The sequence below is a fragment of the Ictidomys tridecemlineatus genome, chromosome 14, assembly GCF_052094955.1.
Source record: "Ictidomys tridecemlineatus isolate mIctTri1 chromosome 14, mIctTri1.hap1, whole genome shotgun sequence".
NCBI lineage: Eukaryota > Metazoa > Chordata > Mammalia > Rodentia > Sciuridae > Ictidomys > Ictidomys tridecemlineatus.
Window position 1 is genome coordinate 51,078,322 of NC_135490.1, and position 24,435 is coordinate 51,102,756.

Consider the following 24,435-nt stretch of genomic DNA (forward strand, 5'->3'; position numbering starts at 1 on the left):
AAAAACTTCAACTTCTCAGCAGAGCAACTGTTCTTGAACAGGTATGTTGTCAAGAATTGGAACCTCTCCATGCTTTGTGGCTTCTACAGCAGGATGAGTTCACCAGCTGCTTAAGCAAGAAGCAAAAACTGATTGGCAGTTCATTGTTATAGTTCCCTGACAAAGAATGAATGCTGTCCTACTTCAATGGCTTTCTCAACATCACAAGATTCATTCATGTACTATGCATTATTGACTGTTTCAAGATGAAGATCTTGTTTAAAGGTGAATGAAACATTGCTGCGCATCTTCTGGGAAGTGTTATTTTTTTAGAAGCCACTCCTCTTTTGTTTTAGTCAGCTGTTTTTGCAGCTGTGACTAAACAACCCAACTAGCATGACTGTAGAGGTCAAAGTTTTTTTCAGGGCTCACATTTCAGAGGTCTCATTCCATGGACAGCTGGCTCCATTCCTTGGGGCTCAGGGTGAGGCACAACATCATGGCAGAAGAGTATGACAAAGGGAAGCAGCTCACATGATGATCAGGCAGCAGAAACAGAGGCTTCACTTGCCAGATACAAATATATTCCTCCAAACCACACCCCCAATGCCTTACCTCCTCCAACCACACTCCACCTGCCTTCAGTTACCACTCAATTAACCAGCAGGTGGTTAATTCACTGAGCAGGTTTAGGCTTTTGTAACCCAATCATTTCCTCTCTGAATCTTCTTGCTTTGCCTCATGCATGAGCATTTGGGGTACACACACATCCAAGCCATAACATCTTTGTAGTATACTATTTATATTGTATTGTACAAATAATGTACTGTATATATTTATATTGTATTTGTCATGTATCATGTAGTAATGACATTAGAGCATGCCACAAAATGATTTATGCAGCACCTGACACCAGAGTAATCTAAATAACCTCTAAAACTCTTTGTTTAACATTGCTGCTTGTAACTATTTAAAAACCAGAAAATTCTCTCCAGAAGGCACTGATTTCTAAGTCTCTATGATTAAAGAATGCCTATGAGCATTTGGTTTTTCCCTTTAACACGAGTTTAGTAAATCCCTGTGAAGTGTGCTAGGCACTGTTCTAAATGCTGAGGATTCATGTTATCAAGATAAACAAGGCTGATGTTTTTATGTAAACTCCAAAACATCAGATAATAAGAGATAATTATTAGGAACAAAATTAAAACACCTACATCCACCATGAAGATAATTCTAACCTTCAGTCTTCTGGCAGAATCTTATTCAAATTTTGTTGCTTGAATCACTAATGATTGAATAAATATCTCAGTGATTTTGCCCTAATTTAAAAAAAATTAATTTACTATTTCTTCCTATCTCAAACAATATAAGCCCTTCCAGGACTCTAAGAATGACAAAAATGTTTTATAGTTTTTTCTATAGGATAATTAGAAAAACAGTCAAACTACAAAATTAGAAACTTAGTAGAATGAAAATGATCCTATACTCCATAGAAAGAGTAACTAGGTAAGTCTAAAAACAATTGTACTAACCAAAGGTATATTTGGACCATCAATTTCTAAGCGCCAGTAGTTATAAGCCATTTATCCCACTGGTGACAGAAAGTTCCCAAAAGGCTTTTTTTTTTCAAGTATGACATCATGATCAGAATTGCATCTTGGAAAACATTCAATTTTAGAATGGGTTGGTGGCAGTGTGGAAAACAGATTAAAAAGGGACAAGACCGGAGACATGGGGACCAGTTAATGATAAGAGATGATGGTAGGAAGGGTGGCAAAGCAGAATCTGTGGAACTTGGCAACCACCTGGAGGAATAGCATGAGGAGAAAGTGGTATGGACAGTCTCTGCACACCCCAGACTATTAGGTTATAGTCTGTTGCTTCCGACAATGAAGATCAGTGTGTGGGGAAAAGAACTCGGACTTTTTGCATTTATCTTTGATTTCTTGTATTTTTTATTCAAAGAACATGTATTCCTACTGTATTTATTGAGGGGATATTTAATTTAAGGAAACCAGTAGCTGTATGACAATAACTAGATACAACCTCCGAATTTTCAAATGTTTTCTTTCTTAGTAGTCTAACTCTATAGGTCAGACATCATTTAAATAAATGCTCATAGAAGAACTGAAAAAAAATTAATTGTACTAATTTTGTGTTGGCCTTTTATGCTGGCTACTATGAAAAACATCCATACATATAACTAAATTTTTTCAATAAAACATTTAGAGGCTGGATCTGTAGTTTAGCAGTACAGTGCTTGCCTAGCATGTGTGAAGAACTGTGTTTGATCTCCAACAACACACACACACACACACACACACACACACACACACACACGTGTTATATTCCAATATACATATTAACTTCAAATATTTGCTACTATGAGGTTAAAGAAAATGTATTATAATGCTAACTTACATTAAGTATTAATATACAAACATATTTGTCTTTGTACATTAATAAGATTGTATTGAAATGAATTCTAAATTATTTTTTCATTAGTAGTGATTATTTAGTGTTCTTTTAGCTACACATTTTTATCTAGTTCCTTTAGCATATATTTAGGCGATAAATTGAATGAGAAGGGAAAATTATCTGTATTATATCACTAAAAAGAGGCTTAAATCTCCCCGTAGAGACTGCCAAGTGCTTTGGCAATTTTTTTTTATATGAAGAAACTAGATGAAAGCACTTTAATACAGGGAAGTTTTATAACACACACACTCTTAGTGGTTGAAACAATATATGAATAAAAATGCATACTTAAAACAATTAGCACTTCATAACTAAAACAAATAATAAAATACAATTTATTATTTGGCATCCTATTCACTAGGATACTCTCAATAATTACTTGTTAAGTACAGTGCTACAATAATTAACTTTTCTAATGACAATCCTAAGATATAACAAAAATCCTAAAATGCTTTCTAAATCATTTTTAGAAGATTTTATTTAAACATATTTATACATTGGCCTGTATTAATCGATATTCTGAATAGTGGTAATTCACTGTTTATATTAGAATTTGTTACTTAAAAACTTTCTCCAACCAGTCACACCTCACCCTTATTGTGAAAATATGGGTCAAGGATTAATTAATTTTAAATTAATTTTTAAAATGCATTATATAAATTCAGAATAAGGGGTGAAGATAATCACATCACTGTGCCTAAATATATGTTTCAACAACACCTTTTTTTTTGCAATATCTTTTGAAAGATAAGATACTTTATTGTGGGAAAAATAGCCTGCTTTAAAAAATTACTTTTACCTTTGTTATAATATTAATTTAAATAGCTTTTTGTTTTGACCTACTTACATGTGAAAAACTATAGAAAAAATAAATTATTTCTGCATAAACCAGTACTTTCCAGTTTGAAAGATCTAACACTAGATATTTAAGAAATACTTTCTGCTTAATAGGGAGAAACTCTTAGATTTCTTAGATCAACTGCCACATTGAACAGCTCAGGAATATCTAGTTAGCAGCTAATAATTTTCATCATGTCCACAGAATACTCTGTGTTAATTCAGCTTTTACAGGCCCATGTGGATTATGTTTAAAAGATCTATTTTTGATTGAGGTCTATTGGGTTATCAGATGTCTCTGTGAATTGAAAATTCCATAGGACTGAACATGACTATTTGAAAAGCACTGTGACACACTGTTAAAAGACAATATAAAATGTACAGAAATGGAATTCAGCCTGCACTGAATTTTCTCACAAATGTGGTGTACTTTTATATATGTACTTTTATATATCATGTTTTCCCATAGTCTTCTGGAGCTTGTGTGCTTGATTATTTGAGTACTATGTTTTCATGAAAATATAGTTCATCTGTATTATAAATGTTTCTCAGATGGAGGCATGAGAATATATTCTCAAGGGCTCTAGAGTTCTGAGAATTTACAATTTTTCATTTAACTGAATGCTTTAATTTCAATAATAATCTTTAAAAGTTAATACAGTATGCTACTTGATTTCCATGCAGTTCTCCAACGTTAATGAAAACAAAACCAGAGGCAGAGTTAATAAATAAATGATGGGTTTGCAATAAGAGAATGTCTAATAGCATCACAGGATACTGCAAAGAGTGGATGTCTCCCTGTAGTTCAATAAATCTCTTTCCTGCTTAAGTTAGCCAGAATTTGTTTCAGTTGTTTGAAACAAAGAACCTAACTAGGACTTTGTCTGGTACCATCTAATGTTTCTCTTTAAGCATAATGCTAGCAGCCATTGATTCAAATGATTCTAAATTCATCTAAAAATACTTTTATACATCCTGTTTTCCCATGCATATGGAATCAAACTACACCTATCTTTGGTACCTTATTCACTTAAAAATTATTTTAGAGAACATTCCTTATTAAACATAGCATCTAATGCACTATCTGTAATGAGTATATAATACTCCATCATATGGGTGTACCATAATTTATTCAACTGGTTTCTGTCTGATAGGGATTTAGAATGTCTCAAGTCTTTTTCACAACTAAAATACTTCAAGAATATCTTAGTACCTATTTCTGTGTGCTTATGTGAACTTCCACTAATAAGATAAGTCCTCACTGATGAAATTCATGGCTCTCTGCCAATTTCTCTTAAAAAAAATACTGGCCAGTTTACACTGTTTCTAGTAATCTATGTCAGTTTCTGCTATTCTCTCCAATCTAATGAATTTATTAATCTAGATCTTTCTCTGGATAATTTGTAGAAACTATGTGTTAGAATTCTTTACACTTCTCTGACATATATAAAAAGTACTATTTTACCAGAATCTTTCCATTTTTATGTATTCAAATGTATCAAAATTTCCTTTATAGTTTCTGTACTAAGGAGAAAAATATATTTACTATATTTAAATATCATCCCAGGATTTTTATGCATTTACTATTTGATGTTCAAGTCTTTAGTTCAACTGGAATTTATTTTGGAGAAGGAAAAAGGAAGCTGTCATCATTGATTTACCTGCACAGTTAAATGGCCATTCTAACATCAGTTATTAAACTTTTGTCCCAGTGATTTGCAATGCCAGCTTTTTCCTATACATGATAGATTTGGATTTATTTTTAAACTTTCTATTGACCAGTCTATTAAAAACATAGTATCCAAACTGTTTTAAAATATCTAACTTTATAATACATTTTAGTAGTTAATATGTGGTCCAACTAATTTTATATGAAAAAGATTTCTGAAATTATGATGAAATTCAAAGAGAAACTATTTAATCTACTCATAAAATTTTGTGAATTTATAACATAATAAAACGATGAAAACATTTACTAAACTTTCCTGTGGAATAGGATGTAAAATAAGTGAAGGCTCATCATGGAGTTTCAGCTAATGCAGGAGTCTGTGCACTTAAATACTATTTTCATTCTCTCGGTCTCTTTCTCTCACACTGTCTTTCAATTTTCATGCCCTTTCTGTCTTACATGTATACTCTATATTGTTAAACTAATAATACTTACCTGTTTGATTTCTTTAACAGCCAGAGTAACTGAGAACAAGATTGCCTAACTAATGCTGCTCTGACAGGGAATGTCACAGGTTGATTTAGTTCATTGCATATATATTCCATCTCCTTCACCATTGTCCAACTATACCCTGAAAGGAAAAGAAATTTAAGTTTTTGATTGGAATCTTGTGAGTTGATTAATAAAAAACTAAATTACCTATTAATAGGTAAATCCATAGATAATCTACAGGTAAATTCATAGATAATTCATAAAAATTTCCATTTGGAGTTGGAGTGAATTAAATAACATAAAACGCAAAAAAAAAAAAAAAAATTCCCTTCAGTGCTGGGGATCGAACCCTTGTCCCAGTGCATGCCAGGCAAACACTTTACTACCTACTGAGCTACATCCCCAGCCCAAGGAAATGTTTTAAGTGGGAAATGTAGATAAAAATCATGCCATAAATACCCTAGAGCAAATTCAACAGGAAAAAATTAAAACATTAAGAATATTTTACTGGGCTGGTGATGTGGCTCAAGCGGTAGCGCGCTCGCCTGGCATGCGTGCGGCCCGGGTTCAATCCTCAGCACCACATACCAACAAAGATGTTGTGTCCACCGAGAACTAAATAATAAATATTAAAAAAATTCTCTCTCTCTCTCTCTCTCTCTCTCTCTCTCTCTCTCTCTCTCTCTCTCTCTCTCCTCTCTCTCTCTTTAAAAAAAAAAAGAATATTTTACTGTGGCTGGAGGCTGGGGGTACAGCTCAGTGATAGAGCATGAGCTTAGCATGTACAAGGCCCTGGGGTCAACCCCAGCACCAAAAAACAAAACAAAAACCCAAAAAGATTTTACTAATCTCTCAAGTGTAAAAAAAAAAAAGCAAAATTTTAAAATTAATTAATTTATTCGTTCTAATCAGTTATACACGACAGCAGAATACTCTTCAATTCAGTGTACACTAATGGAGCACAATTTTTCACTTCTCTTGTTGTACACAGGATCACACCATTCATGTAATCATACATGTACCTAAGGTAATGATGTCTGTCTCATTCTACCATCTTTCCTATCCCCATGCCTGCTCTGCTCCCCTCCCTCCCCTTTGGCCAATCCAAAGTTCCTCCACTAACCCCATCTCCATTATGGATTAGCATCCACTTATCAGAGAAAACATTCGGCCTTTGGTTTTTTGGAATTGGCCTACTTCACTTAGCATGATATTCTCTAACTCTAACCATTTACCTGCAAATGCCATAATTTTATTCTCTAAAAAACACAAATTTGACACTATTTTTACTTACTTTAAAGGTTCTAAAGCTTTTCTCTTAGATATATCTATATCATTGATATTCATTAATATTCTCTACAAACTGAGATTTTCTAGTTATATTTTCTTTCTCAAAATAAGGTGGTGGGTATTTACTAGCTGTTCAAGTGACAATTCAAATCCGTTTTATTTTTGGCTATTCCAAATTATTTGTACATTTTAACTAAAGTAGAAATAGTGCCAGGCACAGTGCCTGTAATCCCAGTAGCTCAGGAGGCTGAGGCAGGAGGATCATGCATTCAAAGCCAGTCTGCACAACTTAACAAGGCCCCAAGCAACTTTAAGACCCTGTATCTAAAATATTTTCAAAGAAGGGGCTGGGGATGTGGCTCAGTGGTTAAGCGCCCCTGGGTTCAATCTCTGGTACCAAAAAAAAAAAGAAAAGAAATAGTGGAAAATTTGATCATGTTAGGACATGTTAACACACTTGCCTGTTTATAAACAACATCATAAAAATATTTTTAAAAATTACCGTCAACTCAAAAGTAGGTTGTAAAAAGTATCGTAAGTTAAATTCAGCATAGAAATCCTAAGTCAATATGTTGGTTTGGCAGTTAATTCCTGATAAATAGAAATGTTTTTAGAAAATAATATTTTTATCATTAGAAGAAGGGATTGCTAACAGAAGCTATGCCTTTGTTATTATAAACCTATGACCTCTCTTTTTAAAAAAACTATGCAACATAAGAATTAAGGGAGGATAAAGCCTGAGTTGGCAATGATGAGAAGTTAGGAAGGGAAAAGTAGCCTGGAGACATCCAAAGACCCACGTGTGGCTGCATTCAGTTCAGCCTGAGGCTAAGACTAGAGTTAGACTAAACAGTGAAATGGAGTTTAGAACCAGTACAGCAGTATCAGATAGTTTCTAGTTTATCATCCTCAAACATTTCAAATTATAGGCTATATACTTTAATTAATCTAATAAAAAACTAAATTATTAGAAAATTAAAGTGGAATTAGGTTAAAGCATATGATTTTTTTTCTCGATTATACCAATTATTGGTTATTAGCTAAATGTTACTACTCACTAGACAGTAGTTACTCTAAATTTATTCTGGATGCAAAACTTTACATCTGGGGCTGGGGTTGTAACTCAGTGGTAGATCACTTGCCTAGTATGTGCAAAACCCTCGATTCCATTCTCAGCATAGTGGAAAAGGAAAAAGCACATGAATAGAAACTGAACACCCTGAAATCCACAGGACAATCTTGATAGTCTCTAATGTCTTTTAGTTGATGATTTTATATTTAACATGTGGGTAAGATGGCCCAGAGAGTTGCTTACTGGCTGATTATCTAGAAATCACTACATAGGGATGTATGAAGAAATAGATAAACCCAATAGTGTAATAAGTTTCAACCAGGAACAAACTGAATGTGAGGTCCACCTGTAGAAAGACAAGAATAAAAAGAAGGGATCCAGCCTACAGAATGTCTTCTGGCTTCCCACTCTCCTGTCAGCCACAAAGAACATAATGAGGGCCCTGTCCAATGACTTGGGAGCAGAACTTGTGCTCTTTTGGTTTCATATCATTTGAAACATTTGAAATTTTTAACCACTTTTTGTTTCATATCATTTGAAAAGCTTTTGACATCTGACATATGGAGTTTGCTCTAAGGAAGATGGGGGTGTCTAAAACAGTTAACAAGTTGAAAGAGACCAATTTGGGACTTGTTCAAAGAATTTAAAGAGGCAATTTTGGTTATTCTAGACTTTGCAAATAAATATTTGCCACGGAAGCTCTGTGATAAGATACTACCATACACACAGTATCTATCTAAAATAACAGAAGGGTCATACACATACCTGTTGGGTCAGGTCTTTCTCTCCATTACTCTTACATTTTATGGGATGATTTTTTTTTACTTTATATTAAAGATGTTATTTTTATAATTGAAGAATATTTTAATTTGACCAACAAAAAATAAATTATTAGCATTATCACCTTCATTGACTTTCTCAGGATGCCATCCTGTTGTCCAACACAAGGAAAATGTCACATCTGGAAAAAAGAATGTCACAGTGTCTATAAATGGTTTTGCATTTACTACTTTGTTACTTCCATTTGGACCAGGGAGAATATCAGCATTAATCCATATGGGACACTTTAGGTGCCTCTTCACATTTTCTAAGAGTATCATGGATGGTTTCACAGCTGCCAGACTAAAAACATAGTTTGGTAACAATGAGAAATATTTCTAGAGTAAAAAGAAATTATTTTAGACTAATGGTTTTAAAGTTCTTGAATTTGTAATAAAAATGTAATATAATAATACCTGAATTAAATAAAATAAAAAATCACACACACACAGAAGAGAAAGTTAAGGTATCTCAAAATGTTGATTTATACTTATTATTCATGAAAGGAACTTAAAAGTTCTATCAGTACTTAAATAATTCCACTACTTATGGACCAAATAGGGGTTTCAAAGCTCTCCATATTAGGATCACTAAGTGTGAAACAATATAAGACATAAATATTCACACATCAGACAATGTATAAATAAGACAATAAATGTTAAATGTACTCATAACCTACACATACACAGTCATGAAATACCTAGTGTGTCCAGGCACTATATCTCCAGTACCAGCTCAAGACCTTAAAGGAAAAAAAAGAAATATTTTTTTTCCCTCATGTATTCTTTGGGTGAATTTGGAGACATAAACACATTTCTAAAAATAACTAGAAAGCAAAAAAAAACTATATTTCCTTAAAGCGTTTATGAGTTCCACATTTATTTTTCTTTTACTGTAAGCACCTATTCTATAAACTAGAGACAAGGATATTTTAGTTAAATTGAAAGGCTGGTTCTTTTTTTTTTCTTTTCTCCCTACATCTACTGAAGCTGACACCTATGTACTTTAAAACAATAAGGTTTTAATCAGCCTACATCACTTTTACTTTTTAAAATTATACACATAATGTACTAGAAAACCTCACTACTTCTAATTCTATCTTCTGACCTTTAAGATTAATCCTTCTGAACCTTTAGAAGTGCTCATTTCCAAGAAAGTTAACTGCAGCGAAGGCTAAGCATTATGAAGGTGGGTGCTGGAGAGAACACTCAGCAACACTCTCCACACTTTTACCTCATCTTAGGGGAGGACACTTCCATCTGTGCTTCTATCTTTCTTCTCTCCACTCCTTTTGTGCCTCCTACCTTAAGAGGAAAAATTAATATTCTCAGTAAGTTGGGAAATAAACCAGAGAAACCAGGCTCTAGCATTTAGCTTCTGGTCTCTCACTCCTCTTCTCCCACATATCAGCAGAGTGAAAGAGATTCAAGTCTTCTCACTCTTCTGCTCCTGAAATGAAGGCCCTAGAATGGCTCAAGAAGCCCTAATGTTTGGCTTTGTAGATTCTAATTTAAATACTCTCATTTCTCTGCTTTAAATTCTTCCTGTCTTGTACTGTATCAATGCCATGCTAAAACCACAAATCTAAAATTCATATGAAACAACAGAAGACCCAGAATAGTCAAAGTAATGCTGAGCAAAACGAATAAAGCTGGAGGCACCATAAGACCCAATTTCAAAACATACTACTAAGGTGGGCTGGGGATGTGACACAGTGGTAGAGTGCTTGCTTGGTATGTGTGAGGCCCTGGGTTTGATCCCCAGCACTGCAAAAACAAAAACAGAAAACAACATCAACAAAACATACCACATCGCTATAGAAATCAAAATAGCATGGTACTGAATATCTTATCCTACTTTCCTACAAGTTTTATATACACATTGGGGATGACAAAATATAAACTATACTTGATATTATAATAAGTAACTTCAAATTACATTTTAAAGGAAAATAATTCTTTGCTTAAACTCTGGAGTTGGCTAAAACTCCAAATAAAATTTAAAAACTTATTATTTTTATACTAAAGCATGTAACCTAGAAGCATAAAATAAGAACTACTAAACATTGACTAAAATATCATTCAGCTCCTCTCACACAGGTAGTGCAGCAATCTGGTTAGGGGCATGAACTCTCCAATTGGGGTGACAGCTCTTTTTACCAACAATGTGACCTCTGGCAGGCTACTTATCCCTTCGGTCTCCATTGCCTAATCTGGAAAATGAGAATAGCAGCAACGATCTACCTCTTAGGATTGTTACGAGTATTAAATGAAAAATACATGTAATGCTCTTACAACAGTGTCTGATGCGTAATAAGTGTTCTTATAACCATTAATTTACATTCATTCCCCTTCAAATGTTATGGAAAAAAATCACTATAAAATTTTAGTTTTCAGTGGCCCAGTTCTTTTGGGGTAGCTGCTAGCATTTAAGAATAAACAGTGGGGGGGGGGGGCTGGGATATAGCCCAGTTGGTAGAGTGCTTGCCTTGCATGCACAAGGCCCTGGGTTCAATCCCCAGAACCCCACCCCCACATACACACACAAAGGAATAAACAGGGGCTGGGGTTGTAGCTTAGTGGTAGACTGCTTTTCTAGTGTGTGGTAGGCACTGGGTTTGCGTCTCAGCACCACATAAAAATAAAGAAATAAATATAATAAAGGTATTGTGTCCATCTAAAACTTAAAAAAATTAAAGAATAAACAGGCTAATATATAGGGAGCCAAAGAATAGATCACAGTCAATAATCCAAGGGGCAATAGTAGATATACAAAAAAAATGAGCACATGAAAAGGCAAGGCATTCTAAAACTTTAAACTGCCAAGTATCAAGGATCAGATGCTTTATCATAGTGCAGAGAATGCCTAGGATCTGGTGCTACTTCAGCTGGCAAAGCTTAGCTGTCATCCTTAGGTAAATCACCTAATCTCTCTGCGACTAAGTCTCTTTGTCCATAAAACAGAGCTGAACCAGTCATCACTCGAAAAGCCTGATGATTTTAAGATAGCTCTTTAACTCTTGAACCTAGTCAATTAAAACCCCTGTATGTCAAGATTCTGTATATTTATTTGTTCACCAACAGAATAATGAGGCTTATTGATATAGTCAGCCCCATAAGAAATGGTTAGTCACTTTAAAAATCCCATAAAATCTCCAAATAATTATTTTTGGGGGCAGAGAGGATAATTCAATTTTAAAATATGACTCAGAGATGAGGCAGGTTTACTGCCAACCCTGGATTTCAATAGCAGCAGCCTTCACAGGGCTTATCACCGCTTTTCTGGTGTCACAGTTTATTCCTGGTTTTACCTATAATTTTTCACAACAAAATACTTAAAAGCAAAATTTCCTATGGTGGGCACATAGAAGTAATGACATTTAGCCTCATTCTTCATTATCAATGTCTCCAAAATAGTATTTTTAAGCAATTCTTTGGTTACTGAAAAGTTCCAAATTATTCCCTTTACACATCAACATAAATCAAACTGAATACACATAAACAAAACCTCTCCGAACCTTTCCTTCCAAGACTACTTATTAACAAAAGAACTTTAGATTTAGCAATCTGTTATCAGAATGATCATGCATGATAAATCCCTTTATAAAAATTAGCTTTAGCCTCAAAGAAACAATTATAGAAAACAGCTCAGTAGGCCTTAGGTCCACTCTGAAACATACTAGAGTCCATAAATCCATTTTCATTTTGGAAAAGATACAGAAGTAGATAGTCAGACTATGTGTGGCTATTAATTTTGCCCCCAAGTTACTCTATAACAGCCAGTAGCATGTTTGTACAAATACCTCTTGAAATCCAGCTTGATGCCTTTATTGCTCTTCACAACCTCAGTGAGCCAATCCTATAGAGTATTATCACTGTTTGTTTCAAGGGGATGGGCCATGACTGGTTGTGCATGCTCTGATCCATTACTTGGAAGAATTACATTGGCCTCTATCATATGAGCATTACCTGTCCAAATAAAAGAACTTAAGTTAATGCTGAAAAACTGTAGAACTGCAGGAGATGCCATGTCCCTCTTAAAGAAGATAAAAGAAAGGAAAGAAAACTAACACTGAGTAACTACTACATGTCAGGTACTGTACTTAATCCTTATTTGTTACAGATGAGCAAACATGCCAAGAAGCTAAATGAATTTACCTTAAACTAGTGTTCTACTTTTGAATTTTTCCAAGTAAATAAAAGTATTGTGTCCATCTACAACAAAATATTTTTTAAAGAAACCACACAAGATGGCTATCTTTAAAAAACTTTTTTAGTTATAGATGGACACAATACCTTTATTTTTATTTGTATGCACCTGAGGATTGAACCCAGTGCCTCACATATGCTAGGCAAGTGCTCTACGACTGAGCTACAATCCCAGTCCAAGATGGCTGTTTTTAAAAATGCACAGTAACAAACGTTGGCAAAGATGTGGAAAGATTAGAATCCTTATCTACACAGCAGTAGGAATATAAAAAATAGAGCCATTTTAAAAATATATGGCAGTTTAAAAAAATTAAACATACTATGACTCAGCAATTCTACTCTATAGACACATAATGCAAGAAAACTGCAAATATATGTCCACAAAAAAATTGTACATGAATGTTCATAGCAATAGTAAAAGTATCAAAAAATAAGAAACTGAAATATTTATCAACTGATGAATGGATAAACACACTGCAATATACATACAATGAAATGATACAATCATAAATAGACATGAAATAATGATAGACCTTAGAACATAAATGAACTTTAAAAATATGCTAAATAAAAGAAATTGGACACAGAAGTTCACATGTGAAGGAAGAGTACAGGGAGCTATCCTGAATTGTGATTCTGAGTTCAAGAAAAGTCTTCATAAAGGAACAGGCAATTTAATTGATACCAAAGGATGTTTAAGAGGTTAGCCAGGCAAAGTGTGAGAAGAGAGCATTCCAGAAAGAATGTATATAGCAGTCAGAGGAGGAGAAGAGCTGGGCCATGAGAGGACTCTAAGGCTGGTACAGATGCAAACTAAGCATACTGGGACAGGAGAACTTGAAAAAACAGGCCAGTTTGCACAGGGCCTTCAGGCTATCGATGCAGTTTGAAGGCTCAACAAACAGCATTTCATTTTCTGAAAGAATTCTGAAAAATAAGGTAGCCAAATTAGTAGATGGGGTTCAAAATATTACTTATATTACCTATAAAGCTAGGTCAGTGGGTACAGCTTAATTGAGAGATAATTTCTAACTTCCACCATCATCCCCAAATCCAAATTCTGGAACAGTCCTTTTGAAGAAAGTTCTAGCAAACACAAATATCCAGACAGCTGTTTCTCACTGTTCAGGTGGAAGCAGAGAGAAGAATGCCCTCCTTTGTCCAATGAATTTGCTAGATTAGGACTAAAAAAATTTGGTTAGATATCAAAAAAAGGTATTGAATTAATCTACTCTTTAAAACAAACATCAGAAACTGGACTGACTTACTTTTCAATGCCTCATTCATCTGTGCCTTGTGGTTAGCTGCATGATACCAGATGATCTCAGTGCCATCTTCTGTTGTAATACGGTTATTTCTCAGAAAATATTCCAGTATATTTTCACTCCAAGATCCTAAAATGACAGTATTTACATGAAAAAAGAATGTTTCTTTAATGGGTAAAATTTTAAAATGTTTTATTATGTATAATAAGATAGATCATATAGATACATATTGATAGTAAAAATCTTGCTAAAATGAGGCAAATTAACATTATCAGTCATCTGATACAGTTACCTATTTTTAAAGTTTTTGTGGCAAGATAGCTAAAATCTCTATTCACTGAGCATAAATCACATATACACTATAATATCACATATACCCTCACGTTGAACATGAAATCTCTATATTTGTTCATCCAATGTATTTGCCACTTTGTATCCTCTGACCTACGTTTCATCATTCCTCCTTTGAGTAACCACACTTTTATTCTCCATCTTTGTATATTTCAAATTTTAAATTTTAGATTCCTCATATGAATGAAGTCATGAGTTTTTTTTCTTTCTGTGTCTGGATTATTTCACTTAGCACAATAATGTCCTTCAAGTTCATCCATATTGTGGTGAATAGCAAATCTCATTCTTTTTAGAGCTGAATAATATTACATTGAATGTGTGTGTATATGTGTGTGTGTGTGTGTGTGTGTATGTGTGCATGCACGTGCACATAGGCACATATACCCAATGCATGCTCATGCATGTGCAATGTGTGGACATAGCATATCTTCTTGATATATTTGTCTGCCTTTAGACATCCAAGTTCTTTCCATAACTTGAGTATTGTGAATAATGTTCATAGAGATATCTTTAAGAGGTAGTGATTTTATTTGAGTATATGCCCAGAAAAGGGATGGCTAGGTGATAGAATAAAAAAAAATAATAATAAAAATGAACAGAAGACTTATCCAGGGAGGATAACAAAGTAATTAGCCTGAGGAAAATACAAGATTAAAAAAACAAAGAATACTTATGATGTGACGGGTATATAATACATATGAGTAATATAACTAGTAGATATATAAGATGGTCTGAACACCAGAAGCATAAAAATGTAGAAAGAAAATAAAACCAGAAAAAAGCAGAAATTTAAGAGCAGAATATTTTACAATGTCTTCTAATGAATGTGACCCTAATTTATGTAAAGCGAAAGCTATAATTAAAACTTTTAAGTTTTGTGCAATTTAATTGTTTTCTCTACCTGAAGTCTTACTGTCTATTGACAATTTATAATTCAAATGACAGGCCAGGCATGGTAGTGCAGGTCTGTAATACCAGAGACTGGGTCCAGGAAAGAGGACCACAAGTTCAAGGTCAGCTTGAGCAACTTAATGAGACCGTGTCTCAAAATAAAAAATAAAAAGGGCTGGGGATATGACTCAGTGGTTAAGGGCCCCTGGGTTCAAAACACCAAACAAACAAACAAGTAAATAAATAAAATAAAATTCAAATCTCATATTTTGCTACATATTCATCTTCAAATTATGATTCTCAGACCCTCATATTAAGTAAACTCGAATTAACAGTCATAGATTTATCTAGTATGTACAAATATAAATAATTCTCATGTCTATCAACTACTTTTGGCATACAACATTTTTCATAATTATATATTTTAAAATGAAAGTTAACTGAGACTAAGGCAGGTGGTGGCAAAAAATACTTGTATCCAGGCCAACTCCATATTATGCCATTTTCTAATATAGAACTGTTTTGAAAGCTTTAAAAAGCAAAAAAGAGGGAAAAAACCCATGTGAGGCCCTGAGTTTGATCTTCCACACCATAAAAAAAGTTTCTCATAATATTAACATCCCTAATTATTGTTTTTTTCACTTAAACATTGCTTACAAATTCCCTATGTGTAAGTCATTTGATCTCCATCTAACAACAGTTACAAACCTTAAAAAGGCTATCAGAAACTACAAATAAAAGTAATATTTTATCAGTGAACAGAGGAGCAAATAATTAAACTTCTTATTAATATGCATAGGGACCCAGCAACCACCCTAGATGATGGGCAATAGAATAAAGAAGGAAGGGTTAGCGGGAGAATCCACTATCCCCAGTCTCCAACACACCATGCATGGCCCTACTTAGCATACAGGATAGAGTCAGAGACTTTTCGGACTTAGATGGCAGTGCATAGCTATCATTTTTAAAATATTTAAGCCAGGCATTATAGAAGGCCTATTATTGGTCCTAACAAATGTCCAACTATAGGATGATAATTAAATCATAGTATATTCTCATGATAGAATGTTACTAATGTGGCTGTTACAAATAAAGTTTTTGAGACAGACCAAATGACTTAAATAAATGGTTACTTAATGGAATCTAGTTGTTAGATAATGATTCATAATAAGATATTTCCATAGCACCTTTCAACTAAACACTGCATTTGAAATTTTATAAAGGCAATTTATAAATTAATAATAATGGGCAACAAAATAGCCAAATTTTATTCTTCTATTGTGTGCATGTACAAATATGTAACAACGAATCCCACTACTATGTATAATTACAATGACCAATGAAACACTTACAAATACTGTGACTGAAGAATCTAAAACATTAGAATTAAAAAGTTCTTGGAGTAGGAAAGACAATGGAATACAATGGTCATCATTACCCTAAGTACACATATGAAGACATGAAGGATGTGACTCTACTTTGTGTACAACCATAAATATGAAAAATTGTGCTCTATATGTGTAATGTAAATTGTAATGCATTCTGTTGTCATATATAACAAATTAAAATTTTTAAAAAATTTCTTGCCCTTTTAATGAGTGAAATTGCTATATTGTACTTAACCACAACTATATACAGATGCTCCCTAACTTATGATAGGGTTATGTCCTAATAAATTCACTGTAAGTTGGAAATATCATAAATTAAAAAAAATGCACTGAATACACCTAACCTACTGAAAATCTGAGCTTAGCTTACTCTACTAAGCATGCTTAGAAGACCTATACTTGGGCAAAATCACCAAACACAAAGCCCATTTTACTATAAAGTGTTGAATCTCATGCAATTTATCAAATACTATATGAACATGGAAAATGAAATGTTTTTGCACCAGTATATTTTTGCACCATATAAAGTCAAAAATATCATAAGTCAAATCATCTTAAGTCAGGGACTGTATGAATATTTTTAGAATTTAAGAAGCCTCTGATTACCTATGATCCAGGGTAGTGGGGTTGAGAGGTAAGGCCTAATGGGATATGTTTGGCTCATGGGGGCACCACCCTCATGAACGGATTAATGTCCTTATAATAGGAATAGGCACACTCTGTCTTGTACTCCCTCACTGTCTCTTTCTGTCTCCTGCTGCTCTTCAGCTATGCTCCTTCTGCCACGTTATGACATAGCAAGAAAGCCCTTTAGCTCCTCCATCTTGGCTTTCTCAGCATCCAAAACTGTAAGCCAATACATTTCTGCTCATTACAAATTACCCAGTCTATGGTCTCTGTTATATATCAGCACAAAATCAACTACAACAATTTATAATAGTAAAAAATATAACCAATCTAAATGTCCATCAACAAATAAATGGATAAAATAATGTCATATGCACATACAACAAAATACTATTTGACCCTGAAAAGAAATGAAATACTGATACATGCCACAATATGAACACAATTTGAAAAATCCTATGCAAAATGAAAGAAGTCATACAGACAAGATCACATCACTGTACATTTCCATTTATATGAAATGTCCAGAATAGATATTTATTTATTTTTATGTGGTGCTGAGGCTCTAACCCAGCGCCTCGCACGTGCTAGGCTAGCACTCTACCACTGAACCACAACCCCTCCAGAAGAGATAAATAGGTAGGGATAGAAAGTAGATGTGCAGCTATGGTTTGAGGTATAAAGGGGATTTTAATTCTTTTTTTGGTGATGACAATAGTTTAAAATTAACTGTAGTGATAGTTGCACAAGTCTGTGAATACACTGCCAACTACTGAATTATACTGTTTTGAAGACTTTTAGAACTATATAATAAACTTACTTACTCTAAGCTGCTAAGAACTAGTGCTATAAAATTAATTTGTATATAAAGAAAGTGGGAGAAAGACTATGCATATTACATATATTAACATATTATATATTTTACATGTGGCTTGTACACAGAACCTCTTAAAGGATATACAAGAAATGGTAACACATGCCTGTGTGGAGAGGAACTGACTGAGGGACTGCAGGGAACCTTGCACTAAAAATCCTATTGTGCCTTTTGATTTTTTTACACTGAAAAGATACTATTTTTTAAAAAGTTAAGGGAAGAAAATGATTCACCTAGTGAAACAAACTGGTTAAGAATTAGCTAAGCCAAAAACTGTTCATGAGATTAGAATTCATTATTATTATTTAATGGCGTGTGTCACAATCTGGAAATTTTCACCTGAGCACACATTTATTCCAACATTTTGTAAACCTTGCACTAATTCAGGAAAATCTGTATTTTTACAGCTTAATAATGAGAGTGGTTAATTTTTTGAGTGTGAGCCTAGTCTGAGATTTGGACTTTCAGAATTAAACATTCTATGAGGCTTAACTATGCCCTAAAAAATGTTCACATTCTTTGATTCAATAATTCTTGTTACAAAAATCTTGCATAAGATTTTTTTAAATCAGAATTGAGGAAGAATAATAAAAAATTGTTCATTACTGCATGAGTTCTAATTTTTTAAAAAAAAGGAAACATGAGGAAATTGGTTAAATAAATTACAGTATAATTTTTGATTAAAAAATTCAGTCACTTAAAGTTATTTGTTATAGAAAGCTTTGTGACATGGTGATATTAGGAAAAATGCAGGATAAAAAATTTATATTTACTATGATCTTACTCTTCAGTCAGGATTGTGAGAAAACACCAAAAAGTTACTACTAGTAATGAGTCCAAATCCTGGTACTGGAAAGCTCTGACCTACTTCAATATACTTTAAATGCCCCATAAAGATTACCTATTATATTTACATTCTGTAAAATATCTAAGCTGATGAGGGAATGCGCCACCGAGGCTGTCTAATGCCACCACTCATGCTTATGTAAGAGAGACTGTAACCTTCTGGGGAATTGGACGTCCGCGGATTAAAACACCTTGGGTTCCAGGGGTCAAACAACAGCAAACACTAGTTAGTAGCTTGCAAAAGTCGTACACCGAGAAGGTGGCAGGCCGTGCTCCATGCCTTCCCTGCATTGTCAACCCTCAACCAATTCCCAAAGCAGCAGCGCACTTGACCATGGGCTATTCCCTATTCTGTCCATTGAAATTATGGGCTGGGCAAGTGTCACGATCCCTTCAAACCAACCAAGATCTCCAAATAATAAACCAGCCGTTCTCGGGCGCCCTAAACGCTCTTTCTTTAACGCCCTCCCGGGAACCGTGGTTCTCTACCACAGGATGGTGGGCGCGCGCCCATCCCCGGCCGCCAGGAGCCGCTCAGTTCAAGGAAAACTAGGTGAGGAGAGCTAAGAGGACCTGAAACACTCCCCTGCCGCCAGAGGAGCCTCTCAGAGAGGCCCAACTCCGGGCTCTGGCTCGGGAAGGCGGGCGGCGAGCTCGGGGCTCAGGGCCGCGCTGCGCACTATGACCGAGCCCGCCCAGCCGGAAGCCCTGGGGACCCCTGCTTACCCGGCCTGGCAGGCGCTGTCATGGTGACGGACGCCCGCCATTTGCGCAGGCGCCAAGCGATGGGCAACCAGCCGACAATCGCCCGCGTGGCAGGCGGACTCGGAGAACCACGAGCTCCTAGCTCCTGGGCGCACCAGCAAGGCCGAGGCGGAAGGCGCGGGTAGTGCCGCGCCTGCGCAGTTTCGCCTGCCCATAGCTGTGGCCGTGGCCGTGGCGGATAGAGCTTCCTAGGGAAGACCACAGCGATGGGAAGCATTTGCTGGTGTGGGGCACGAATTTCCAAATACGTTGGATATATTTTCTTCTTAATCTTAGAAAGGGTATCGTTATTACTCCATAAAAAGGAGTGTTGTTGCACAAGGATATTTAGATGAAGCTTCAAGTTTTCTCTCCCCTTCTCCAAAATTCAGTTATGAAGACACGAATTGGTGTGAAAATACTTTGTATATAAGCAGAGATATGGAAAAAAATGTGCTTTATATGTGTAATAAGAATTGTAATGCATTCTGCTGTCATATATAAATAAAAAATAATTTAAAGAAGAGAAAAACAAGAAGAGGGGAGACACCAGTATTCATTAGCATCTTAAAAGTGTCATCAAATCACAAATAATTCTTTATATTCAACCTAAAACATATTGTTCTTAGAATTAATTCCTCTTTTCTTATTTAAATAGTTACTCAAGTCTTAAGACAAACTTAAATGGTAAAACCATAAAATTGCTGTCAACTTTTATTATCTAAAAATAAATCAATTATATCATTTGATCCATTATTTATATTCCATATTTTCGGATATTTAAATTCTATAAATATGGACATTTATTTATATATCCATATACCCCACCTGTATTTTTTCTAAAGTCACTTTTAAAAATTATAGCATAAGCTGGGGTTGTAGCTCAGTGGTAGACTGCTTGCCTAGCATGTGTGAGGCACTGGTTCAAGCCTCAGCACTACATAAAAATAAATAAAATAAAGGTATTGTGTCCATCTACAACTAAAAATAAAAAATAAAAAGAATTATAGCATAATTGAGCATATTTCAGTAGCTCTAACTCTATCAACATACCTGTCTAAAACATTTCAAAAGCCAAACATGATGAAAGTGATCTTCCTCTAGGTATATTTTGCAAAGTATTCTGTCATTACAGTTGAAAACTTTGCTATCCAGTTTTTCTGAGCCTAATGTATACACATATTTATTGTATATGATCTGGAAAACCTCTCACACTGTGCATAAATCCTTGATTTTCAGTTAATATGCTATAAAATATAAGTCTATAAAGTCCTCCACATTATATAATGGTTACATACATATATAGTCTTCATTACAAGTAATACAAGTCTCTCATACAATTTCAAAATAATGGAGCCAAAAGCATCATGAATTGCAACCTCCAAAACCATAGGCCAAAATAAAACTTTTCTCATTATAAACTGATTATCTTAGCTATTTGTTAGTGATTGAAAACTAACACACTCACACACAAACACAAAAAGCAATATCAAATATTTTTTTTTTACCTTATTAATGAAGAGTTAGCAAAATAGTAAGGTTGTCTTATAAAGAATTAGGGAAAGCAAAGTGTTTATACTGTCTTAAAAATAGAAGCATTGAACAAGATGCTAATTTAAGATCAAATTTGATTAATATCATACAGGCAATAAAGTAATTCTGAGGGGTCATTTTTATAATGTGGCTTTGAAATGCTTCCAAATATCTTGCCTAATTTGATGTTTTGAAGGATTCCCTGCCTCTCTATAAGAACATAGCATTTTATTAGACCTTATTTGAGAGAACTCAGAGTGAACCTCTGTTTTCTGAAGAATGTCACCCCATACCTTTGATCCTTTGATTCCTCATACTGAGTTACTGACCTCAACTCCTGGATTTCAAAACTCAAATGGTGTGACACAGTTTTATTCAGGTTTTTTGTTTTGTTTTGTTTTGTTTTTCTGCTGTGACTTCAAGGATCTGACCAGAACAATAGTAGAGGAGGAAGAGTTTATTTAGGGGCTCATAGTTTCAGAGATCTCAATCCATAGACAATAGGGTCTATTCCTCAGGGCTCAAGGTGAGGCTGAATATCATGGCAGAATAGTGTGGCAGAGGGAGGCAGCTCACATGATGATCAGGAAACAGAGACTCCACTCTCCACACACCACCACTAATGCTAAAGCAACATTAATACAATTGAAGCTATAGAAAACACCTATTCTTTTATTTTATGAAAGATATAACTCATGATTACTTACTGTCATTACTGATATAAGTTGATACATTTCTGTTTATTGTGACAACTAACTTTGTGTGAAAATAAAAATTAATTATGCAATTTTGTTCTATATTTTTTATGCACAGTTGGTTGCAATTACTTGGCTCCCCCACAATCTGTGAGCCACAAGATATCTACAGGATCACTAGAAATGCACAGAATAGAAGTTCTGTTGTTAGAGATCCATTTTGATACATGAATAGACACACAAACAATATGAATAAGCAAGGGAACAAAGCATGCCAAACAAACCAGAATGACTCAAAAGCAGATTCCACAAAAACCACAGTGAAGAAAATATCAGAGAAGCAATTTTGAAAGTATATATTTCAACTGATCTATGAGATAAAAGATAATGTAAAAAGTAAAATCACAGAGAAGACACAAGAAGTAAAATATCAATAAGGAAATAGAAGTTCTAAAGAAAAATCAATCAGAAATTTTCAAAATTCAGAAATCAATAAACCAAATTAAAAATGCAATGCAAAGCATCACCAATACACTAGATGACTTAAAGGACAAATATTCAGGTAATAAAGAAGTAGTGCATAATCTTGAAAATAAAGTTCATCATGGAGAAAAGATGTTACCAGACCATGAACAGAATTATATATATATATATATATATATATATATATATATATATATATAATAAGAAGAAGAAGAAGAAGAAAAGGCCAAATTTAAGATTCACTGTGATAGATGAAGGTATTGAATTTCAAAACAAAAAATGAACAATCTTTTCAACAAAATAACTAAAAATTTCCAGAATCTTAAGAATGAAATGAAAAATTAAACACAGGAGGTATATACAACTCCAAATATATAGAATTACAACACTCCTAGACACAATAGAATGAAAATGCCTAACATACAGAATAAGTATAGAATTTTACTTATAATAGAATTTAAAAACCTGATAGTGAAAAATGTTTGGTCATATTCAGAGGCAAACCGATCCAGATCTCAGCTGATTTTTCAAAGACCCTAAAAGCTAGGAGGTCTTGAAATAATATATACTAAGCTCTGAAACAAAACGGATTCTGCATAGAATACTAAATTATATCAGATTTTAATATGAGATAATAACATCCATAATAAACAAAAGTTAAAAAAAATCACAACTAGAAAGCTGGCATTATAAAACACACTCAATAAATATTTTATTAAGAAAAAATAAAATATGCAAATAAAAACATACAGAAACTAAAACTAAAAGAATAGTTAATCAAAGTAGAATCTATTTCAACTTGATAACTAGAAATGAACCAAAATGACAGGAAACATAAATCATCTCTCAATAATAATGCTGAATGTTAATGGACTCAACTCATCAACACCCTTTCCAAGGAGTAGCACATGCCCTGTCAGGAGAACAGAGCTTCAGTGTTTTCTTCATTTAGACATAGAAGCAACACTAGACCGTGTCTCAATTCTATGCCTGATATGGTGCTAGTCCAGTTTTTTGACATATACTAGGCACCTAAAAATTCTTGGTTGAATTGGATACAACCATCTTATTCCTTCTGCCATTTCTATATTGACCCAGAATCTCACATTTCATGTAATGACACTACAGCTAATTTTTCTGATTATTGAAAATTGTTGTATTCTTTTATGTGTTAAAAAAAATATAGCCAGGCATGCTGGCACATGCTTGTAGTCCCAGTGATTCAGGGAGGCTGAAACAGGAGGATCATGTGTTTGGGGTCAGCCTCAGCAACTTAGAAAGGCCCTTAGCAATTTAGAGACATCCTGTCTGAAAATAAAACCTGGGGATGTGACTTAGTCACAAAATCCCTCTAGGTTCAATCCCCAGTTAAAATAAAAAAATAAAATAAAATGTGTATGCTACATAATGACACTTTGAACAACAACAGACCATATACATGTAGAAGGTTTCATGAGATTATCTTTCCTAGGGATATCATAGTCATCTTAGTTTGTTGAAGTGTACTCTCTGATGTTTGCAGAATAATAAAATTGACAAACAATGCATTTCTCAGATCATATACCAATCATTAAGTGACATATGACTCTGTGTGTGTGTGTGTGTGTGTGTGTATCTCCAAGCAGTCTGCCCTGTTTGGATTTTTGTCATTTGTAAATAGTGAACACACAGGTTAATGATATTAATATTTTAATGCCAAGTTTAAGAAGTCTCAGTCTCAGTGATCTGAGTGTTTCATAACCTTAGGAGTACTCTTAAGACAAATTTGATTTTAGTTTTAAGAAATAATTCTTAATATCAAAGCTTAAACTGTTTGCTTAACTTTTAGACAATCAATAAAATGCCTCAGAATTTTTTAAATGACAAATTTATTGATATATAATTCATATACCAT

At 34.1% G+C, this 24,435-nt stretch overlaps 1 pseudogene across 1 annotated transcript in view; it reads right to left on the reverse strand.

The window, feature by feature from the left end:
- The window catches only part of LOC144370392 (protein FAM151B-like), a 31,110-nt pseudogene extending 11,149 nt beyond the window's left edge, over positions 1-19,961 (reverse strand). The window contains exons 1-5 of the transcript XR_013430369.1: positions 19,813-19,961; positions 14,113-14,238; positions 12,439-12,604; positions 8,722-8,939; positions 5,459-5,594 (exon numbers count right to left, since the gene is read on the reverse strand). The product of XR_013430369.1 is annotated as a protein FAM151B-like (transcript). The remainder of the gene's footprint in view (positions 1-5,458; positions 5,595-8,721; positions 8,940-12,438; positions 12,605-14,112; positions 14,239-19,812) is intronic.
- Positions 19,962-24,435: the final 4,474 nt, after the last annotated feature.